Source organism: Nyctibius grandis, chromosome 13, assembly GCF_013368605.1.
Source record: "Nyctibius grandis isolate bNycGra1 chromosome 13, bNycGra1.pri, whole genome shotgun sequence".
Taxonomy (NCBI): domain Eukaryota; kingdom Metazoa; phylum Chordata; class Aves; order Nyctibiiformes; family Nyctibiidae; genus Nyctibius; species Nyctibius grandis.
The window spans coordinates 6842142-6854265 of record NC_090670.1 but is presented as its reverse complement, the minus strand read 5'-3'; the positions used below and the strand labels follow the sequence as shown (position 1 = coordinate 6854265).

Here is a 12124-nt window from a genome sequence, read left to right as displayed (position 1 = left end):
GCAGGACGTACCTACATGTCGCTCTGACACGGGGCTTGTGCCTCTCACTGACAGTGTGCTCTGTGTTTCTGAATCAGAAACAATTTCTGCACCTCCAGATAAATCAGATACCCAGAGTAAGAAGATTTAGGGATGAATACAAAGCAGTCTGAAGTGTCCTGCGCAAACGCAGTTCCCTATCCACCGGAGTGGCTGGGGAGGGTTTAAATTCATGACTCTTTTTGGTGGGGAGAGCACAATTTAAAGTCAGATATAGTAAATTGCTCTAATTACACACCTTTCATGCTCCTCCCAAGATTGTGATGGAGTCATCTAGACTGAGTGGCAGCAAGCCAGCAAGGCAGCACGAACAGCTGAAGCATCATCTATACCCTTTTATGGTTCCTGAACTCTCCTGCCCAGAGGGACAAAGGCCATTGCCCCGAGCACAGCAAGGTCTGACAAGCTCCGAGTGTGAAGTGAAACATGAGGCTTTTGCAGTCGAGAGACACAAGCAGCAGATCATATTTGGGCTCTCCGAATACTTTCAGCTCAGGGCCCCTCTCTGGAAGCAGGCGCAGCAGAGCTGACGTGCTGCACGGCACTGTGCCTCTGCTGAGCTTATTTATTCCCCCCGGAAACATCTCCCAGAAGGTTCTGACTTGTCACAGGCTTGGATAAGTTGGGTATCATTTACAATCTGAAATTGTAAACTCTAAGTGCCTTTATACAACACAGCTATTGCTGCTTAATGACCAATAGCTGTACGGTTTGTCCATAAAACACATACTCAAGTCAGGAACATGCTTCTCCTATCCTCGTAAAATACCTATAGAGGCATATATCCCCTGAGGAATTCTGGAACTCACATAGATACCGTAGTGACATTGCTCCTCAGTGTAAATTTTCCTTGGTTCTTTGGGTTATTCTCAAGTTGAAATTTTCTCTTTTCTGCAGGCAGTGGCTTGTAAAATGTCCAGATTCTCCTTTTTTATATAGCAGGAATTTTACATTGTGCCCTTAAAGCGGTCCAGCAGGTTTAGATTAGCTTTGTCATGATGGTTCCTGCTATTTTCCCAGTTAAATCTGAACTAAAACTCTCCCTGCGTTCAAGTGGAACAGGATTAGGCCTTAAATTTAAGATTCCAGACATGATAAAGTCTCACTAATACAAGTACTTACTCCTCATTTCAAATTATATTTTTATATTCATACTGGCATCTAGAGGTATCTATTGCATTATGATTAAATAAGTACATGTTTAAGTGGTCGCGTCTAGAGGTTTGTTGTCACTGTCTTGTAATGATGCCTATAAAATCGGTCCAAATAAATCCACCGCACATCTCCTTATTGCCTGGCCTGCCACTCTTTTAATTGGACTGCTAGGACAGATTACTACCAGTTGTGTGTTTCAACAAAAACCACAAAGATTTACAGGTGAGATTAATACTAAATACAGGGCCAAAGCACAGCCTATTCTCTAGCAGGCACATCCTTGTTCTACTGGATGTTTAATTTGGTCCCCATCTTATTTTTACCATTCCTATTCCTACGCAGTCTTAAGCACTACACAGAGGATCTTTTTTTGGCAGACAGCTTGCTGTGCAGAATCTTCCTCTTTTTGATTGCCAAAACTCAACTGCTCTATGCAAATAGAGTTCCAGCTAATGGATAGTATGGAGATTGCAGTTTAATTTCTCTAAATAATTCAGTCTGATAAACAGAGAAGCCCTAAGCAGACACTAGTGGTGAGGGATAATGATCATAGTCACACAGTGAATCTCTCACCTATTTACTATGAATCATTTCAATTAAAATTAATGGACATCAAGCATTCTGCACTGCGACCCTGGCGCTTTGGCTCGCTTCTCTGGGCTGGGGAATGTGCTCAGCACCTGGGAAATGGAGCATCTCACATTGCAATGCAATGATCCCTCTGGCTGATCAAGCTTTGCGAACTGCAAAGCACATCCTGATCAAGGCTGCTGGATCGAGCACCACACTGATGTGAGGCCTTTAGCGCTGGAGATCAAAGTCTTCCAGATTACTGAAAGTCTAAAATAGACCAGTCATGAAGGTCTTTTCTCTCTGCATTTCAGTACATTTGCTAAACTGGATTGATCACAGTTTACAAAGGCACGCATTTCTGTAACAGAGTATGGTGTTAGTTTTGATGTCTAAGTAAAAAAAAATAATTTCTTCTAACAGCTCTAGAAAAGCCTACAAAGTAGTGGTTTAATGTACAAAGACTATATCTCACATGCAATCTGAGAGCTTCGCTCCCAGCTAACAGATCTTTCAAAGGCTCACAGCAGACTTTGGTTTTGAGTCCTGGATTTACCGAAATGAAAACATCCTGAAATACACCATGAAGTTCTGAAATAAGTGAATTTTGGCAAAATGTGTTTGGGGGATGCTGGTGGTTACGCAAATACCACATGGCAAAGGTAATGTATTTATGGGAGTCACTGACAGTATTTAACACGATCTATGAATTATCACTTGAAATCTTCATTTAGCAGAAATGTTTACACAGATTTTTATTAAGCCTGGAAAGTCTGAGTAGACCTACAAAAGGTTTCTATCTCAAAATCCTACCCAGCTTACCTCTGGTAGATAACTGCTTGGCAGCCTGCCTTATTTTGAGGTTGCCTCTCCTCACGTTTGGTGAAATGCAACTGTTTAAGAAATCTCATCTCCATTGCACCAGCAGCATCTGTCTGACACCAGTGCCTATACATCCAATAACCGTTTATCACCAGCACACTAAAACTGAATAACATTGGAAACACGGAGGAGGCAGGTTTGCAGGTGTATGAGGGGGCAATGTCGCAATGGGAGAACGCAATAAAGGGGCCCCAAGTGCTTTCTAGCACTGAAGATGCCAGCCAAGCAGTGAGAGCTGCAGCTGCACTCCTTACCCTCACCTCATCCAGCCCTGCTGAGGTTTGCACGAATACGTACACATGCACAAAGTGGGTGAAGGTAGGACCTTGCAAAAACGACAGGCAGTTCGTTTCCTCTCCAGGAGAGGCAGTGGGGAACATACTCAAAGAGAGTTGTTACTCGATAGCTTTTGTTGGACACCTGCAGACTGAACTTTTGCAGGTGGAGGGGGAAAAAAAAAGGGGGAAGCATTCAGTCTTCTAACTGCAACCAGGTGCCTTGATGTCAAACAAGATTTTTGCTCAAGGCCCTTTCTCCAAAGCTGGTGAAAGGTTTGTTATAGACAGCGAAAAGATGAAAGAGCCGGGAGCGGTTCTTCTGCTATTCATAGCACAAGTCAAAGAGCGAAGGTGGTCCCACACCCCTCATGAACATAATAACAAGAAGCACAAATCAAACTATGGCTATTGCTCGCTACTTTTTACTGTGTAAAGTAAGAGGAAAATGCACTTCTTCACAGAACCCGTCATCCTGCACATTACAGCTTCCCCTTTACAACTCCTTCTGCGACTTGGTCGAGTCTTAAAACTTGAAAGGTTTTGAAGTCGAGCTGGAACAGGAGCTTTGATGTTTGACTCCACCAAGCTGCAGGCTGGCAGTGGTGGCTGATCTCACTCCGGCCTTTGTGGAGCTGAGAGAAAACAGTATTTGAAGAAGAGGCTGAGCAGGCAAAAAGTATGTGATACTAAATCTGGGCCTGAAATCCAGAGGTAAACTCAGATGGACGTGAAGTCCTGGTGTGATGGGAGACCTGATGTTAGAAACCTTGTGCCACCTCGGTAATAGGCAGGCAAGTACTGTGATGAGCATTACATGACTGATCTGAGCCTTCCCTGGCGTTACACCAGAGTTTCAGACACAGAAAGCTAATAGAGCAACAGCAGGAAAAAGAGCATACAGCAATATTTGAAAGGAAACTTGCCAACTAGAGCTCTGACATTATTGCAGGCTTGCACATGCAATCATCTCATAGGATAACATTTTTTCGTGCCTGACTTTTTCCTTAAGCGTGGTAAAAATTAATTAGTGTTTCATTTTTACGAGCCTGTCCTGGTTTGGACTAGGACAGAACCAATTCTCCTTTCAGTGATTTTTCCTTTCAGTTAAGTTTCTTCTAAGCAGCTGCACTTTCTGAAGCTGACTACATGTTTTTCAGAGAGTGCCTGCTTCTAGAATCGATAACGCTTGAAGTTTATAGTTATTACTACAGTAACGGTAAGAATGATATACAGAAAGACTCTTGCTTATACTTATTCCTATAGAAACCAAGGTCACTGCTAAATTTCTTATGTTCCACAAGTGAAAGGGTGTAAAAGGGTCACACCTGCAGGGAGAAGCGGAAAGGACAGGTGACCCAAAATTGACCAAGGAAGTATTCCATCCCATACATATCACTCAGTTTAAAGCTGCGGGATCACGAGGGTCATGCTCTCTTCTTCCATGGCTGGTGTCCAAAGAGGACTCTGTCTATTCTCCTACCCTCGATCCCAATCCATGCGTTCCTGAATCCAGTTCCCGTCTGTCGCTGAGTCCAGTCTGGTACCTCCCAGAGCCTGCCCTGCAGCGCCGGTGGCGATGTGATCATCATTGGAGGGGGGGGACTCGACTTTGGTTTTGTGTATATTTAATGATTTCTATTATTATTATTATTATACCCTTTTTCATTGTTATTGTTTATTAAAACTGTTTTAACTTTCCAACCTGTAAGTCACTCTCCCTTTTCTCTTTTCCTTCCCCCTTCTGGGGCGTTAAAGGAGAGCTTCTGTCATCCCTTTAATAACCAGCCCAGCTTTAAACCTTGACAAAGCCTGAGAGACAGAGAGGAATGTAATAATTAGTATTTCAAACCTACTTTTGGGCTCAAAGAAATCTAAAAAATCAGTTATGCTTGAAGTTCAGGGTGGATCCTTAAAGGAAAAATGGAAAAACATTAAATTAGTTCAAGAAACTCCTCCTAAAAGAAAGATCTAAGTGTTGCAAGAAGTCTAGAGTGCATAAAGCAAGATATTTTCTGTTAATTTGAACATGCTCTTGTACACCAAGCAGCGCTAGAATTGTGTAGCCACAAAATAAGTTGTTTTCCTCTGTCATTAACCTATTACCCCTCTACTACTTTCTCTTTCTTTCCTGCATGAAATTGTCTTCCCCTTTAAAGCTCTATGCAGTGCATCCCAGATGCCTCAGTTCTCTTTAACTTGCAGCAATTTTAAGCTGAATCTGATAGAATTTTTCTACCATTTCCTTCACTAAGACATGAGCTAGGTTCAGTGCTCACCCAGGATCAGAAGATGAAGCTCACCTATATTACTCTGAGCATTCACGCACCATTTCTTCCATTTCCTCTGGTCGTGGCACTATGGCCATGCCATGCGGCTCCAAGGCTTCCCGTTCATTTCCAACTGAGCAGAACTTCTAGCTACCTCATAAACGTCTCACATGCCTTAATCAGACGTCAGCTGGCATTTCTCATGTGTCAACCGAGTTTTGATCTGAAGGACATGCACAGTGCCATGGATGAGCACAAGCAAAGAAAAGAGAAAGGACTTCTCCCTTTTGTTTTTATAGATTCGCTTGAGTCCTCATGACCCGTTAAATTCCCACAGCACAAGGTGGCTGGCTGTGACAGTGGTCTAGTAGCTACCTTGATCTTTGAGGAGAAGCAAAGCTTTAGCTCTGAAAGTCAAGTACTGCATGACCTGGAGACTTTTTTTACAAAGCTGACTTCAGGTAAGTTGGGGGATTTGGATTTGTTCAAGGCAGAGCATGTACCTACAGCCTTTCTCCTTCAAACTGGCATCAAGTGCAGGTCCTTGTCTCACCAGCCCAGGAGGATTCTGCCTGCTCATCCTTTGTAGAAAACCACAAACACTTTAGGAGATGTTCCCTGTTCAAAGAACTGCGTTTGGAGGTCATGGATCTGAAAGGGAAATAATTTTAAACTGGTTTGTGTATATTTAAAATCTCTTTCTAAAGCTCCATATGAACTGTGTTGACATAATTGATTTTTTTTGACTTTTTGCTCTTGCCTCATTTCAAAGCAGTAGCTAAATGGTGCATTCAGACCAGGAATGACGTATGCAGTAACTGGCATGCACAGACACTTGGCATTTTGGATGAGGCAGGACCGCACCCAGGCTCGGTGCTGGTGGCAGCTGTCAAATGTAGCTACTACTTCATTATTTCTTGTCATGCCACTCTGCTTTGGCCTTTTCCTGAGCCATTGCTAGATACCGCCTTGGAGCACCACTAAGAAGCGGTGCTTTCAGGCTCAGCTCCCTGTTCCCCATTTCTCTCCTCCAAAATTATTCCTAGGTGTATATCCTTCCTACTTTCTAGTGACACTATGATATCTACAGGTGTATTAATTATAGCCACACGATTTGGCTTTCTGTGCCTCCAATCTGAACGCTCCCTCAGCATCTTGTAATAGGGAATAAGTAATAGGGAATTTTCTCTAGGGAATATGCCAGCAGGGATGGGGCTGAAATCCTTCTGGAGCAGAAGAGACAAATGCAGCTCTGTTTGTAAACACTCCAAGGCTAAAATTAGCAGGAGTCAGAAGAAGCATAGTTCCCAAACTTCAGGCTCCCCGAGCTGTCTTGAGGAACGTCACACATGTATTGACACATCTGCTGCCGATTTAAATAGCAACTGGCATCGCCTTCCCTCCGCGTGCCCCCGCAGGGAGCGGAGCCTCCACCAGCTGACTTCTCCGCGCGCCACAGCCCCTCTCCTCGCTTTAGGCTCCACGACACCACCACAAACGATCAAGCACATTTTCAGCTGGAAGAACTATCCAGATCCTCCTTAACACCTTGCAGAAACTGGAAGAAAAGCCTTGGTCAGCTGGAATATTGTCCCGCTAAAAGGGGAGGGTTTCGGGATCTGATTAAACATTGGAAGACCAGGAAAACCCTCACAGCATGAGCAGTTTTTAAGCAGACTTGTGCTTAAAAGTTTCAAGCTTGAGGGAAAGCTAAGCCACATTGGGTACAGAAGACAACATTAACTAGGATGGGTAACCTCTACATAGGTCTCTCCTTTCAGCAGTTACAGGCAATGGCATATAAAAATGACCTTGGCTGTGTCTGAAGGTAAACACGACAATAGAGAAGCAGTGGTGTGCTCAAACAGTGCATTCAATAAAATCTATACTTCTCAGAACAGGCTGTCAAGCAAATGCCAAACGATCTGAATATATCATATCAACAGTTAAACTCAAGTCTTCATAGATCCTAAAGCAGCAACTTGACTTTTTTTGTTTTACAAAGCACACGAATACATAAAACTACACGTCTAAAACTTTTAAAAAGTCATAGCAAACCCGCAGCATCTTGTTTTTTGGCCATCTATTGGCTTCATAAGATCGAAGGAGATTAAAATAGATACAAAAGTAGGTGATATGTTCTAAAAAGAAGCAAACACAAAACCAATCTTATAGCCAAATAAAGCAAACAACGTTAGAAAATGCCAGAGGCCAGAACAACAGTCTTTGGAGTTTTATTCAGGTCACTTTTTTGACAGTGAAAATTCATGCCCATAAACCTGAGGTTATAGAAGGAACTTACAGAAAGATGGGTTTTATTTAAGAGAGAAAAACAACTGAACTGAAAAGTATAACTCCTCTCTGCTTTGTGTTACTGACTCGACATGGGAAAAACTAACATCTTCATCTCCACCAAAAAAATGGAGAGAAGAATTCAGTGAGGAGAGATTGCACCCAGTTCCCAGGCTAGGAGATCTTATTGAGCTTATTCTGTACAAGTAACACAATTGGTAGCACTGCTGGGATTTTCTTTAAGGAAAAAAAAGAAAATATTAAACTAGAAGTTTGTAATGAGCAATCAGGATTTTCTGGACACACAGTTTTATTAAATACAGCTGCTGACCACCCCCTACCCTACTGCCTGCTCGGTGCTTTGCTCTTCAAGTCATCCCCTGAGTGCAGGGGGGATGCTCCAAGGGAAAGAGCTTCACTCAGTTCTGTCTATAAGGGTTTGCGTAGAAAACATTGACTCTGATGCTTATGACTGCTGTGCACCCCTCCTCTACAGCACTGTCTCTGCAGCAGACCCCTGTTACACCATTTGAGAGGCCATCAGTAACAGGGCCTCCGGCATCGTTAGCAGCAGGCACTCTCCTCCTGGGACACCCCAGTCAATCACTGCTTCTCAGGGCGCTGCTGTCACTGGCCATAGCTGCCCTGCACAGCCTCATGCTGTTAGATGCTCTTCAATTTAAAAAGTGATTTTTTTTTCCTCATTCCTGTCTAATCCTGGACATTAAGTGCTTGTTTCAGTTGCAGCCAATTGTAATCATGGGGCATCCCCTCCACTGATGTGAAGCACGAAGGACTGGCGCGTGCTCTACTTCAAGTTCCTCCTGCAGGAACCATGGTAGGAGAAAACATCACCAGGCTGCATGGGCAGGCAGCCGATGGCAGAAGCCATCCCTCTTGAAAAGCCATTTCCAGCAGCAGAGGTGTGATTTGGACTGAACTGCCTCAGGTACAGTCCTCGAGGGACGCAAAGCCCTGACTCTGTTGACCCTCTCAGTAATGGATATGGGGACACCTGAGTTGGTGACAAAGCACACTGCCATCCCTTGGGCAGGTACATGCCAGGCAGCGGGACATGGGGAGGCTGATGTGCCCGAGACCACCCCAGGCTAACGCGGCAGTAGCCCAGCACCCACCAGCCCGCTGAAAGGCACAGATCCTATCAGACTTACACATGAACTCAGAGCTGCTATATTTGGAAAGTAGCAGCAACTCCTTAAAAGAAGGAATAAGAGTCAAAGTACGTGACTCGAGGCACTTTCAGAAGAGCCATATCCTTTCCATTTAAAGTGTGCTGCTTTGTCGACATTTCCATTTCTCTGCCCTTGGCAGAACACACACACATACACCATGTCATGTCCACAAAATACTTGGCTGCGATTTATATCCCCCAAATCCTTACCATATGCAAAATATCCCATCCATTTAAATAGGAGGATTACAGGAGTAGGAGGAAGCTTAGCACAAACAATAGCTGCGATCAAACCTAGCGTGCACGAGTGATTTGTGGGAAGTGCAAGACATATCAAAGATGGCAGGTGCTGCTCTTGCTTACAAGCTATTTATACTCACGGAGTCACTCTAGAAACACTTCTTACTTTAGTACACTCGTAGGATTCTTTTTCAAAGGGAAAGGAGAGGTGTGGAGTATGACTGCACGGGCCAAGTCTGTCATTTTGAAGATAACTGAATTAAGTATCGCGTAAAAATCCCACTATAATATACAAAGAGGAGTAGCCTGATATAACTAGCTTCCAAGTAGGGAATCACGACAAACCAGGAGATATGTAACAGGGGAAAAAAAGACACAAAAGAAGTGGAGGGGATGCAAATAAAACATTTTCCTCTTAGAAAGTACTAATCTTAGAGATCCAGGCTCTGATGGGATTTTGTCTTTTATTTTTTTAACAAAGGAATCACTGTCTCCCACAAGAGGTAAATACGTTTAGTAAACAGGACTTGGCTGCTTACTTCTGAGGCTCGAGAGAGTTATGAACATGACTTCTCACCCAAGGGATGCATCTGCGGGGTTTTGGCCCTGAGGAGGGACCCCGTGGGCTTTGGCAGGTGCAGGGATGAGGAGGGAGCCGGGAGCGCTCTTCGGGCAATGCATTGGCCATGGGGCATGGGCCAGGGCTGCGCCCGCAGCAATCCTGCACAGGAAGGTGCTCTCACACCTTGCCCCCCAAACCACTGCCGGAGCCAGTCGCAGGATGTAGGCTTTTGAATTCAACTGGAAATCAAAGCTGAAAACCATAGAGCATGGACCATCCAGAGACATCATCAAAACCAGACACAGCATTTTGTGGTGCGAGGTGTTGTAAACCCCAGGATTAATCCCTTACACGCTCACCTTGGACTCAGGGAGGGGCAGAGGTGTCACCACGCTCTGAACCCTGCATCCATGCTCCAGCATCCGCACTGTGAAAACCCAGGGAGCCGCGATTCAGATGCCCTTGCAGTGATAACAACACCCCCAGCGCTGTCATCCTCACTTGTGCGTGTCTGGAAATAATTGTTTCAGAAACTGCTATTTCTGACTCACTGCTATTTCCAGCTGTGAGCGCATGTACGATGAAAAGGTTAGCGCCTATGTTATTTACATGTCAGCACAGTTCAGAGGCAAAAACAAAGGTTAAAGAAAGCAAGCCAAGATGAATGTGACCTATTCTTCCTAGTCCTGATCTTAAGCCTTTTTAGCCTGGCAGATCTCCATCAAAATGAGCGAGAGCTTCTGTGCTAAAGCTGGAAAATTCACCAAAAATCATTCTCCTTGTGTTTTGTTATTACAGCAGTGTAGTTTTCAATTGCTCCTCAGACAAAGTTCTTGTAGGCACGAATTGCATCATTACCAAATATTTGTCTTGAAGTACCAAGTATCACTGTCACTGCATCATGACTAAGGCAATAATACAAGTCTCAGAAGTGATTTTTAGAAAAAAAAAAATATCAAACTTGATTAGCAAGCGTCTTCTTTAAAGCAAACTACCACAAGTCATTAAACGCAAAAGTTTCTAATTTCAGAAATGAGTTAACTGAACTTTAATGAGACAAACAGCTTTTAAAAGCTGCCACCACAAGACTGTACACATTAAACTGGAGAGTGTTGCAAAATGACAGATTTCATTACCAATTCCAGGAAGCGCTCCACCAGAAACAGCTGGAGGAATCTGCAGAATCTCCAAATTTCTTTCAAAAATTCTACTTATTTATGGTACTTGGTATTCTAGGACATCTGTGGTACATTTGCACGTAGAGCTGAGGTCACCACCATAGTATGACAGCAGATACTTTTATAATTAGCAAAGCAGATTCCATGCCATGTCCCGAATGGTTTCGGCTGGTGGGATCTGTCACCCTCACTGAGGAGCGCAGTGATGCAGTGACCTCCCCAGCAAGAAGGCTGTCGGAGGCAGAGGAGAGCTCCTGAGCACCCGTCTCATGTGTGATGCTGTTCTATTCCCAGCTGTCCTTTCCTCCAGCTTCTCAACCCATCAATAGGGATTTGGGAGGGATAGGAGGGGATCACAGGAGGGCACAGAGGGGTTGGCAATGGCCACGACATATCCCTCCAGTGCTTGAACTCCTAGGTCTCTTACAGACCAATGTTCCTGTGATTAATGACCTCAGGTCATCAATGTGGATGCATGCATTTAAAACCAATATAAAAGGGAGAGAAACAGATAATTTCTGCTGGGGAACTGCTCCTTCCTGAGAGTAATGTTAGAGCAGAGTCCTTGGTGCAGGAAAACTCATAGACACCGACAACTGAAGACACAAAGGAAAATAAATACTGTCATTAAGAATGTGTTAGTCACTGGGAAACAATCAAAGGGGAAGCTTGATGTTGTTGCCACATTTGGCCTAAGCATCAAGTCGCTCTGAAAGGGATGAAGGGTTTCCTGAGAAGTATTCAGCTATAGCATTACTTCAAATGAAACACACAGTCCTGGAACAATGCTCGTTTCTAAACTACACCCCGCTGACCTTCATGCAAAGAGATGTTCATAGGCAAGCGACTTACTGTTGTCTTCTCGTGCAAAAGCAAAGCAGATTGTCGTGTAAGGCGCAGACTGGATTCTGCTGTTAGCGAATGACAGCATCATCCTGTCAGGGCAGGAGAGCCAGCGTGCAGAGAGCTGCCAAAGCCGTGCTCGCGTACAGCAGCACACGCTTTGCAGGCATCTATCTCCCTCATCTACAGCAAGGAGAAGGTACTGCCTGAGGTACTCAGCCCACCTCCTTTTCCTGAGAAGCATTTTCAGCCTGGTTCCCCAAAACCACGAGTTTATGCCAGGATGTGCTGCCAGCCTGTCATCAGGCAGCTTCAGCAAAATTTCCTACGCCGCCACAGGTCACAGCGTTGTCTTTATAAGGGAAAAGTCAGGGAGCCACAAGGCCTGAGCTGGTTGGGAAGGAGGCTTGGTTTGTGCCTGAGGAACCCCTTGCTTTTGGGCAGGGGGGCGAGGATGTGCCACATACTGTCTTACCCAACCAGCAGCAGATTTGTGCCGCTTGTGTTTTCCTGATGGACCCTGGATCAGTGACGGAGCCAGAGGCATCGAGCACAGCTTCACATGGCCAGCCATAAACCACCTCCCTCCTTTTACAGCTGAGATCTCAGGCTCAGCACCACTGTTG

At 44.5% G+C, this 12124-nt stretch overlaps 1 long non-coding RNA gene across 1 annotated transcript; it reads right to left on the bottom strand.

The window, feature by feature from the left end:
• Positions 1-3330: 3330 nt before the first annotated feature.
• LOC137669788 (uncharacterized) lies at positions 3331-5310 on the bottom strand. Its single transcript, XR_011049168.1, has 2 exons — positions 5225-5310; positions 3331-3556 (listed from the first exon to the last, which is right to left on the bottom strand). It is a non-coding gene; the product is annotated as an uncharacterized lncRNA (long non-coding RNA).
• Between the last annotated feature and the right edge of the window lie 6814 nt (positions 5311-12124).